Source organism: Polypterus senegalus, chromosome 8, assembly GCF_016835505.1.
Source record: "Polypterus senegalus isolate Bchr_013 chromosome 8, ASM1683550v1, whole genome shotgun sequence".
Taxonomy (NCBI): domain Eukaryota; kingdom Metazoa; phylum Chordata; class Cladistia; order Polypteriformes; family Polypteridae; genus Polypterus; species Polypterus senegalus.
Window position 1 is genome coordinate 117,247,767 of NC_053161.1, and position 12,172 is coordinate 117,259,938.

General features: G+C 39.6%; 1 protein-coding gene across 1 annotated transcript in view; it reads left to right on the forward strand.

The window, feature by feature from the left end:
* The first annotated feature begins 838 nt into the window (after nucleotides 1–838).
* Nucleotides 839–12,172, forward strand: part of LOC120534250 (anoctamin-4) — a 384,157-nt gene continuing 372,823 nt past the window's right edge. The window contains exon 1 of the mRNA XM_039761684.1: nucleotides 839–1,563. The gene's annotated coding sequence lies outside the window, so the exon portion shown is untranslated. The remainder of the gene's footprint in view (nucleotides 1,564–12,172) is intronic.

The window sequence follows — 12,172 nt, forward strand, 5'->3', positions numbered from 1 at the left end:
GGTCGCATGACTCTTAATGTTATGGTAATTTGAGTGGAAGTTACACAACTGCCAATAAGCAAGTGGTCAACATTAATGTTTCTGATAATGATGGAGCCTGTGCCCCACCTGACGATCAGCAGCTGAACCCTTACAGTGTTTCTGTAGACCCTGCGTTATGGTGACCATAATTTCATGTTGTCATATGTCTGTTTTCCTTTTCTTGTTAGTCAGTTTGTTCAAATTTTCAGACTATTCCCTGCTTTTATACACATAGCTAAAAGATATTGTGTTTAATTCTTTTTTCAGTTTAATGGCATTATTTTTTGTTTTGTATTTTGTTCAGGTTTTATGACAGTGCTATAAACAAAATGTTAGTACCCAGTCGTTATTGTGTTCATTTGATTCCATTTTTGGACAAAAAGAAGTAGATATAGCTACTTAAAGAAAAATGTTACGAAAGAACAGGCAGTTGGTGATTCATAGATCATTACCAATTATAAGTAATTGATTCAATAGATTCTAACACTCCCATATAATGTAAGACAATTAATACATGCTGCAGGTGTCCGCCCTTCGAAAAATTGCTTTTAATATTCGCCTGCGCAGTTTGATCCGTCTCCGTGTGCGTATATGCGGGCACCGGAGGTGCTGTTGCCCAAGGGTACCAGAGGTTTAATCCAGCCCTGACAGGCGATTCCAAATTCACAGAGCTCTGAGGTGGATTGGCAAGGATTTGTGCCGCCTGTCTCAACTGGGGTTGACTTCGGCCCCGCGATCTTGTATAAGATTAACAGAGTGTGACGTTATACTGTTGTATAAAGTACTTAATGTATATTTAGATGTTAATTCAGCTCAGGCTATACTGCAATATTCTTCTGGGTTTTTTTATGGTAATCCTGGATTTCAGAAGAGTTCTTTTCCTTTTTTGCCAAAAGAAGTTATCACTGGTGCAGTGGCGTTTTTAAGTCAGTAGAAAAAGTCGTGTAATTCGGAAGAAGCAGACGCGACACTTTGAAAACTGCGCTGCCTTTCTTTGACTGTTCTGCGTTGCTGACACAACACTTGGCAGCCTGATTGGCTGCCTGTGAAGACGGATTACAAATACTGATGCTCTGGCTGCTCGCTCTCTCTCTCTCTCGCTCTCTCTCTCCTTTTCTAGGATATCTAGTTCCTCCGCACTAAACAGAAAATACCTTTTTTTCTCATCCCTTCCCCATCCCCCATGTGAATGTCAGTGTAGCTCTGGTTGGATGTCAGCTGCTCGGCTTCCCATTTCTCATGAGTTACCGAGAGACGTCTACAGCACGCTGCCTCAGTGGCCGGCTTATGCGAGGAGGAGGCATCTTCAGCACCACAAGCTCTGGCGCGTTTGACTGGGCAGGCGGGCGCAGCTCGGGCTCATGCCTTTTCTGCTTGCTGGGTGCCAACTTGCCGTGTTCGTCCCACTGAACTGCTTTTTTGGATCTTGCTGCTTCTTTACTCGTTTCCCCTCCCTCTCTCTCAGACTGAGAACTTCTTTAAATTTGTAATCCTCGAGGCAGCGTTCTGCTTGCTCCAGCCCGAATCTTTCTGCGTCTCATGGTAAGTGTCAGCATGTTTGGCTTCTGCTCTGCCTTTTTTTTTTTTTGCTGCAGTGCACTCTCGTCTTGGCCGCACAGTTCTTTGACCTTCACTATCCTACCCTGAGACATGACCGTTTCTTTTCTGTAACCCTGACAAATGAATTGTGCATCTAATTCTAGGCTGCTGAGACGACTCTTGTAAAATTGTAAAATGATGTGTAGGTGGTCAACAGACGTCCTTTTCCTACATGAAGGACACGCCAGGATCTGTTCTTTCGGTGGCAAATCTTCAATTACAAGTAGCTAGCGGAGCGTTAAATGCCTTTTCCACTATTTGCATAAGCTGAAATGAATTATGATGGAGATACTCTGCAATGATTGTGTACGTCAGCAAGAAATACCCGGTGTGCTAGATTGCCCTGAGCAGGAGTTAGACGGTCAGCCATGCAGCTCTAGTGAGTATTTAGTGCTGCATGTATCTTTGTGACAACAGCATACGTAGGAGCTCCCACACCGGGAAATCAACACGTGAGTCGCTCCTGCACCGTTTCAGAAAATAAATAAATACAAGAAGGGAGGAATACCTAAATAAATATACAGCACAGACATTGAAAATGATGCTATAGACAAATTTAAGTTATGAAATTCACTTTAAGTTAGTCGATCGTTTAAAAGGCGGTTCAAATGGAACCCGCAACTAAAAAATTAAATCTATTGAGTTATGTAAAGCAGGCAAACTCCTCTCCATGCCCCACTCCCAAATTCTGACTGTCTGTAGCATCAGCCCCTTGGACACCCTGGAAGTTAGGCATCCTTGGCATTTGGCCAAATCAACCACCTTGGCAAAAGAAGAGGTGTTGTCTTGCACTCTTTCTTAAACCCCCACCCTTTTAGAAACAGTACAAAAGCAATCTGCTATAACATTCCAACTGTGTTTTAACTGACTTTGTATTGCGCAGGGATGGTGCACTGATTAGTGCCGCTATCTCCCTGCTGCAGGGACTTGGGTTCAGTGCCTGTGTGAAGATTACATAGTTACACAAGGATGTACGTTTAGCATTCTTAAACTGCTCTGGTATGAGTGCGTGAGGGTGTGTACATGATTTTGGCCTACAAGAAATTACAATCCCAGCCATAGTTGGTTCCTATAAATTCTTCAACTGTCCAGAAACAGGATGTGGCACTCTGTGATGCTTTTGTAATTATGTTGAAAATGTATGAATACTGTACTCTGTATATATACATATACAAAATATGCATGTATTTACAGTATATAGTCACATACATATGTATATACAATCTTATACATAATATGACCAAGAATCTACATATGTGCACGAGTTTGTGCTAATTAATATAGTGTACTTGAGACACTGTTGGTTAAGTAATATATATTCCGTTTTATAAGATAGATGGATATGTAAGGGGCTATAAAACAGACAGATCTGAATGGCATTCTAAAAGATAGATAAAGAAATGTGAAAAGATCTGTAAAATAGACAGATGAATACAAATAAAAGAGACTATGTAGCAGACAGATAGAAATATACATATGAAAAGGGCTATGTACTTGAAAAATAAAGCAGATGGATATGAAATTGGCAATGTTTATACTGTATATATATACAGGGTTGTCCAGATCTAATTATTCAGATCCAGATCGTCTGGATGATTGATTTATGCGGGGACGATTCCAGTTCGGCTCAAAGACGATTCTGCATGTCGTCGGTTCGCACAATTCTCGATGGTCTGGGATTTTTCAGGTGATTGTCTGTGTAATAAACTTAATAAGTTATAGCATAATGAAAATTGCATAATTAGATCTGGACCACCCTATATGTAAGGGGCAATGGTGTTACATGAAAATTACAGAGATAAGAAGGGGACTATATAATATGCAGATGAGAATGAGAAAATTCATATGCTATATAGATGAATGGATACTTTTGAGAGGAACAGATAGATAGATAGATAGATAGATAGCAGCCATGGGGTTACATCCTGACCAAGATGGTGCATGATTTATTACCGGGCTGAGAGGCCGTCGTACTGAATAGTTGAGTAGGAAGGCAGGCTGTTCCCTGCCACTGCCAGGAATTTGGCAGGAGATGCCAACTTTGAGTGAATATGTTGGTGTCCCAGCAGAGATGGACTGAAATTTCTTACCTGGCCTGGAAACAAGTGTAATGGAGGGACTGGGAGAGACAATCTATTCAGAGCACTGCCTCCCCTGATATGTTAGTGGGCAGCATCCCAGGGTTAGAATTTCCATATGGACACCTGCAGGGCATTCTGGAGTCTATAGTCCCATGGAGCAGCCCTGTTGAGTTCTGTCCTGTTGGGTTCTGCCAGGGGGATTAGTAAACCCAACTTTAAGGGACTTCCATTTGACATAGAAGTGCTTCCAGCAGGTTATACCCTAGCACGGGAAGTTCTTTCGGGTCATAGATAAAAGATGCTGCTCAACCTAACCTTGGTGAGTTAGAGTGCAGTATGGAGGATGGACAAAGCTCGCCTGGGAGGAATGGAGGAGAAGAAAAAATAAGAGATAGAAGAGAGAATTGTGGTTATGCGAATGGTGTTGAGAAGCCTTTAGTAAGGTATTGGATTAAAAGAACCTTTTAATGGAACCGGGAGTTGTGTCTGTGTGGTTCTGTCTGGGGTTTGGGGTGCTGCAATACCCTCTATAGGTCACAATAGATAGATAGATAGATAGATAGATAGACAGCTGTGAAATACACTCTACCTGATACTCACAGAGCATAGGTGCTATTCTAGAACGATAGATATTTAAAGAGCTGTATAAGAGATAAATACAATACTGTAGGTAGGGAATATTCCATTCAGTTCAGTTCAATTTATTTTTATATACTGTAGTACTTTTCACTTTGAATAGGCTGAGAGCATCTATTCGGATAGATACATGAAGGGGATATATAATAGATAAACTTTAAAGACATATATAAAAAACAAGGAATATTCAGTTTAATTAAAATTGATTTGTTGTTGTATAGCACTCTTGTATAATACAGGCTCAGAGCAGATACTCATATAGATAGATAGATAGATAGATAGATAGATAGATAGATAAGAAAGGTGCCATGTAATAGATATTTGTTAAAGACACTAGATATATAATAAAGGTGTTTTATAAAATATACATGTTAAAGGCACTGCATAGTAGATAAGCGGAGAGAAACAGAGTATTTAGTTCAGTTCAGTTATTTTTGGGATAGCACCAAGAAAGTACTCAGATAGGGAAAAAAGGAAGGGGCTATATTATTTAACTTATAATAATTTCATCTGACGTGTCTTCCTTAAAGTCACACACAGTGTTTAGGCAGTAGATTTGCCACCATACACTTTTAGCATCTGAAACATCTCTGTATTTGAACACTGACCCTTTTACCTGACAGTACCAGCATGTTGAAAACAATATATGCTGGTTGAGTAATAAAGTGTTAAAAGGCTGATGGCTATAAAATGTGATATTAGCTAGCAACCCCACAGGAAGAGCTACTATGACCTGAGAGCTCTTACTTCCTAATGTATGTGCTAAAAACAGTGAGATCTGCTCTCTTTTACTAAGCTCAAGTAATTTTCAGCAGCATGAGGGATGAAGCCGACCTGGTTTTCTTTCCAATTATGGTTTTACTTGTGTAATATGAGAAAGTATGTAATGAAAGTAACATATGTAGTTAACTTTTAATTTATATTGCTTGGCACTGCAATCCAGTAGCAGATAAGCAGGTCCATAATATGGATGGACTGATAAAATATGATTTACTGTAGTATATTTTTAAAACATTATCTGCATGTAATAGCAAATAAAATGTTAAACATGCTCCATTTACCCCACATTTAGACTGAGAAAGTATAATTGAAGTGAATCTCACTGAATAGTAAGTGAGCCTGCATGATTAGATTAGCAGTATGTATTATAACCTCCAGATCAAAAGGGAAGCCCAACTAGTGCTTCAGTATCTACATAAGTCTTCTCCAAATTCTTCCCACATTTGTCAGACATGCAGTGATTGCTAACACTTAAGTGTTGGCTTTGCATCAACACAGTCTTTATTGATAATGCAAGAGGGACACAATGTGAGTGAATGTTGCTTTGAATCTAAGTATGTGCCTCAAAAGACTTGTGCCCAATGTAGGGTTGGCTCTTGCTTTACTTCAAATGCTGCTCGTTTAAAGTCCTGCTGCCTGTAACCTTGTTTTACAATTAGTATATTCAAAAAATGGTTGCCTGAATGTGCAGCATCTCAAATTTCTAAAAGTAATGTCCATTAATCTTGTCACTGGGACTCCTTTATAGCTTGCTTTTTTGTTTTTTCCATTTGGTGGCTGAATCAATTGCAAATTGCTGAATTTTGTTAAAGTGCTCATTTAAACAGGTGCTACATTTTTGCTCCTGTTTACTGTAAAAATATGTAATTGTGATACGTTTAAAGGTTACAAAAAAAACATGTGACTTTCATGCAAAGGTCTTGACTGATAATTTCTTCTGGAATGATTTAATATTTTGCTGTTTAATTTAAATATTACAAAAATAATAGATAATATGACAGACACAAAGTAATAATTTTAATAACTCATCATGTTTGCCTGCTTGCAAAGATATTCTTAAACAGGGAAAACTCTGAAGCAACTAGTAAGAGAATTAAGCCTAAACAGGAAAATGATTAGGTTGATTTTAAAAGGAAAGAAATGTTAGTAATACATTTCTAGCTATCCTCATTCAGTTCAGGGTCTCAGGTATCTCAGAAGCTTTGGGCCATAAACAGGAGTGAACTCTGGATATTACAAGGGACACTCACAACATCAAAGTCATTCATAATAGGGAAAATTAGAGTCAATAATCAAGCTGACAGAATTGCTTCGGAATGTGGAATGAAAAGCCTGATTACTGAGAAATAAATGTAATGCAGCAATTGCATAAAGTGCAAACCACTTATTTGGCACTAAAGGTCTCATTTATTGAACTTTCCGTTGATTTGAGCTAGAAAATACGTGTATGCCAAAAACCAGGAAAATGCGTTTGCCTAAAAAGTCCTATTTATACAACCTGACATACAGTACACACATTTGTATGTAATTTACCCTTCATAAATCACAATCATCTTGTAAATGTGCTTATGTGAACATGCCTCAAGCCCTGACCAGTTGTCACCTTGAAACAACCATATATCCATTCATCTATTATCCAACCCGCTATATCCTAACACAGGGTCACGGGGGTCTGCTGGAGCCAATCCCAGCCAACACAGGGCACAAGGCAGGAAACAAACCCTGGGCAGGACACCAGCCCACCGCAGGGCGCACACACATACACACACACACAAGGGACAATTTAGAATCGGCAATGCACCTAACCTGCATGTCTTTGGACTGTGGGAGGAAACTGGAGTACCCGGAGGAAACCCACGCAGACACAGGGAGAACATGCAGACCTCCTAACTGCAAGGCAGCAGCGCTACCCGCTGCGCCACTGTGCCACCCACAACTGTATATGGACCATGCTAATCAACCTCGCACATATATAATGAACAGATTCACCAGTATAGTGAGACAATAGTAACTAGAGGAAAAAGGCAAAAAGTAAAGTTTTGAAGACTGTGAGATAGAAGTTTCAAAGAAATCTGCAAAGTGGAGACATGCAAAGAACCTTTATTTGGTAGCCTAAGCACAGGTGTTACCAGCAAGCACAAAATAATATAGAATGGCAGCATGTTACTGCTGCCATGAATGCAGTGAGGTACACCAGTCTTACCAATGGCTGAAATAAAAGAAAAAAGGTCTAATCTAAGGTGAACAAGTGTATCGGTCATCACTGGCAGAGTGAGTACAAAAGAAGGAGGAGAAAGCACATATACACTCTCTGATTTTGATCTGCGAATAGCATCTGTAATGGGATATTTGGATTGGATATTTACTTACTGTTGTTATGTCAGAATAGTTCTGATTTTTTTTTACTGTCTCATCTTGGCTTCACAGATGACTTGTGCGTTAATGGGATGTCACTGCTAATGATTAACAAAAGCAGCTTCATTATCATTAAGTGTCCTTATAGCAATATGTGTGCAGTCAACTGTTACGTTAGGAAAACCGGACATTGCTGAAAATTGCCTTTTTGTGTTGTCATGTACACCCACACCATATGGAAACTAAATGTTGCCACTCAGTTTATGACTTTTAGTACAGCAGGCATAACGAAGCTGAAGCTTAACTGAGATATTCATTCCCTATCAGCAAGTTCTATCTGTTACATAGCTGGTACCAGAAAGCCAATTGTACTTAAAACCTGGATATGAACAGGTAGAGCCCGATATCAGGCCATCTGTCTTACTAATGCCAGGCTCAATTCAGCACATTGTTCCAAGAGGATGGCTTTTAGAAGCCTAATTCTGCTCATATGCCAGTCAATGTCATTGGCGAAAAATCCCACCAGTCCCTAAAAACTCATTCCCTTCATTTATGACACTTTGTCTTCAACTAGTGCCAAATAAGCCATGCTCTTTTAAACCATTAGGTTATGAATAGTCTATAGTGCATATTTATAGCTTTCTGTACTCAGGGAGTAAATCAAACCTGTGTTTTACTTACTTTAATAATTATAATAAGTGTTTGCATCGGCTTCTAAGACTGAAAAATGACAACAGGAAGCCAATATGAACTGAGGAAAGAAGTTGTTCAGTACAAACACACAGCATTGTCTTAAAAGTTAACTACAGTAGACTGTATACATTATATTCATCACTTTTTAGGTTTAATATATCTGTCACATTGACGCACATATTAATAACTGCTCCGTGATATGAATTATTATACAAGTGAATCACCTTTTAACTGGTTTCATTGCATTTCCGTACCTAATCGGGTGACATCATTTCCCACTTTCTTCAAAATGTTGTGTACAGATGGGTGAGAGCTACCATAAATATATACAAGTTTTCCTATCAAGTTTTCTTTTAAAAATCCCAGCCTTTACATGAAAAGTTTGAGCCTCTTATCGTGAGTGTGGAAGTTTTATAAATCTGACCCCTGGAGCTGTAAGATACTGACATCATTATAATCTGTAGAATGTGTCTTCATTAAAGCCCAGCTTGGGCAGATAGACTTCTCATTTTATTTATATCTCTCCTAATGACCCTTCCTTATTGTGCTTTTATTTGATATTTTTTATTGTTTTGTTCAGTGGCACAGTGGTGCAGAAAGTTTTATTGGATTGCTAGATGAATGGATTATGGTTGTCTTTCCTACTTATATTGTTTTTTAGCATATTGTACTATTGCATCTATAAGAGTTGGTTCCATGACAGTAGCATAAAAACATATTAAATATGTAAAATCACTCACTTGTGTTTTCTTATATTTTTATGAAGCTTTGACAATAAGTTTAATATTCTTGGATCATATTTGTATTTTAATACCTGTCATTCTTCAGTACTAGGTGAATTTATACAGCTATAACCATGTTCAGATATGGCACGATGGCATAGTGGTTAATACTGCAGCCTCCCATAGTCTCCACTGCTCAAATCCTGGCTGGTTGTCTGGAACTTGCCTATTTTCTCAAAGGAGCTTGCATATTTTCTCAGAGTTTCACTCACATAGGCATATAGGTTAAGCTAATAAATGGCTCTAAACTGTCCCAGTGTGAGTTACTGTGGATTTGTTTATGTCAATGTGCCCTGTGATAGTTTGTTATTTCATACAGGAATGGTTTTTACCTTGCAACTGATGCCTTGGGATGTTCCAACTTCATATACTGTAACCCTTTATTAGAATATCCATATGCAGTGTTTTTTTAATTCATTAACAATAATATTTTTTTTATTGCCATTACCTTTTTCTTTAAATATTTTAAGTTTAAACAAAAAAAGCCCAAATATAAGTTTAGTAAATTTTTAGATGAACCTGACAGGACTAAAGCCTAAACACTTTGCTGATACTAGAAATGCATTATGTAAAAATGACACATAACTACTACATGTTACAGTTTTTATGGTTTTAATTTAATTTCCAACATTAAATATTTTAATAAGTTAACCTGTACTAGTAAAGTGCATTGGGGTAATTTTTTGCAATGCAATTGTCCTACATAAGGTAAAGATTTTATTTCTTTGAACTAGTAAACTATTATTTGATGTGAGCTCCGCAGCATGAGGATTTTTTGTTGAGTTTGCTCCAGTAGCACATGTACTAAACAGTCTAAAAGTAGAATAAAATTTGAAAAAATAAAAGTAAGTAATTGTTCTATACCTTGTAGTGCTAACTTTCAAAGGGTGCCGTATAAAACAGAAATTGATTAAAGCTTGCAGCCTTTCCCTTAAATTGTATTAAGCAGGACCAAGAATGAATGCATACTGTAGATGCATATGGTTTAGCATTTTCATATAATAGTAAGGATGGAACCACTGAGGACTGTGAGAATCTTAAGCCTGGTATGGATACCCAATTTACTGTAGGTTATCCTACTGTATCCAACCCATCATAACGTGACATGGCCATTGGAAAAAATGGCACTCAACCATATGCTTTAGTAGACTTAATATTTTAATATAAATATTGTACCTATACAAACAGTGAGAATGCAATTTGATGTAATCATAAACAAACTACTTCATTTTCTAATGTAATGACTGGAAGAAATATGGCGAATAAGTTAATTGTAGCTGAAAAAAATTGGCACTGCAGTGGACATTTGGATTATTGAAAGGAATGAAATTCCCATTTGGAATTCTGCATTGGCTTAGATACACAGTAATGCTAATAACCTTAGCTGTATTTATATTGTTTTCTTTCTTGGATTTTCTAATTTTATGGCACCAAATAAATAGATGCCTTTTCAACAGATTTTTTCTTTCCAAATATTTTCTAATTCATACATTTATAATACGGAACTTTAACTTGGCTTGCTGTTTTATGTGGTGAGTCTTACTTAGTGCTACTAATACAGTACTTTGTTTTATTTTCTTATTCTGTCCATGTATTTGTTCTCTTCACAACCTGCTGAACAAACACTTGTGGCTTCCTGTCTTTCATGTCCCAGTTCAACATCCACCATTAGGGCATCCCTCCATGTCTTTTCAGCCTTTGTTTTTACCTTGTAACAAATTAAGATGCTTCTCGCACCCTTGCACCCTCAGACACCACGTCAGACACTAGGTAAAAGTCCAATAATTATATTTATTTTATAATAAAGTGCACAAAGCACCCTCTACTCCCAAATACTCCAATAAACAATAACCAATAACAAATCCTCCACTCCCAGACGCTTAGCCACCCTGCCTCCCAACTCAGCTCATCGTCTGGGAGCTCCCATAGTCCTTTTATATTCCCTGACCCGGAGGTGTTCCTTCCCAACAGTCCACAAGTCCTTATTCCTTCCGGGTCAGGGTAAATAATGTTTTTTCTCACCCCGGAAGCCCGTCGCTCTTCCTATGACGAACTTCCGGGTCATAGGGCATGAAGAACTCCTCGGTCCTCCCTGCAGCTCCCTCTCGTGGCCCCCATGGCATCCAGCAGGGCGGTGCATAAAAACTACATGGTCCATAATGCCCTGCTGGTCTTCTGGGGACCTCCATGCTGCAAGGAGGGCTCCACCTGGCGGCTTGGGGGTATTGGCCGGGGTACATGGCGGCCATATCTTACAGTATTCCCCCCCCAGCGACGAATTATAAAGATTCGGAGCGGCCTGCCCCGAGAGGGAAGTCTTCCTCCAAGAGGACATTCCGGTTGAGCCTTGATTAATCTGAATATCTTGGTCCCTGGAGAACCTAGGGGGAATATTATTCCAGTTTGATATCTTGTCCCCTCTCTCCAAGGACAGTATCGCCAAATGTGGCCCAACCTTCGCACCCGTAGCACTGCCTCCGTCCTCCTGGTATTCTCCCTCTGGGACTGAAAACAATTAGGAAATGTTAGGTCCGCCTTGTTTTGCTGGGAGTGAAACCCCCTGCCGCCTCTAATGGTGCTTTCTCTCTTTCTTTGTCAGGAGACCCCCGTTTTATTTTCGGGATCTCCTGCTTGATCTGAGGCTTGTCCACAGTCTGAGTCTCTCTACTAGATGAAGAGAGACCCTTTACTGTCTGCACCCCTTTTACTTTATAAATTACCGGTGGCGGCATCTTTAGGGCTGTCTCGCCCGGAGTCAGCACTGTGTAGCTGCCCCGGATCGATTAGCCCTTCCGCTGGCCACTCGGTTATTGTACCGCCTCTCTTGTAGGGCACGCATCCACTTGGCACCCGCTATGGATTAAACGCGGGCCCATGTCACTCTCGTCCCTATTTCATTATATACGGTACCGGCTTTACCTACCTGTACCGCTAAATCAATTAAGACAGGTGGCTCCCGAGACAATCGCCGCAGGTACTCATTTAATTTGTTCATAGGCTTTTCAGCCGCTCCTCTCAAGTCTGCAACGATCGTCTGGATTGTTTGCACCACCTGTAAAAAACTGTGCACGGGCTGAAGCAACTTCTCCAGCTCGTGCACGCCCAAAATTTATTCAATGCAACCGGAGGCACGCTCAAGCCATCATTAGCCTTACCCTCCGCTGGGAGCCAATAAACACGGCCGCTCCTGGCACGTGCTTCGACAGGTCCCGCAAGGGAGCCTGG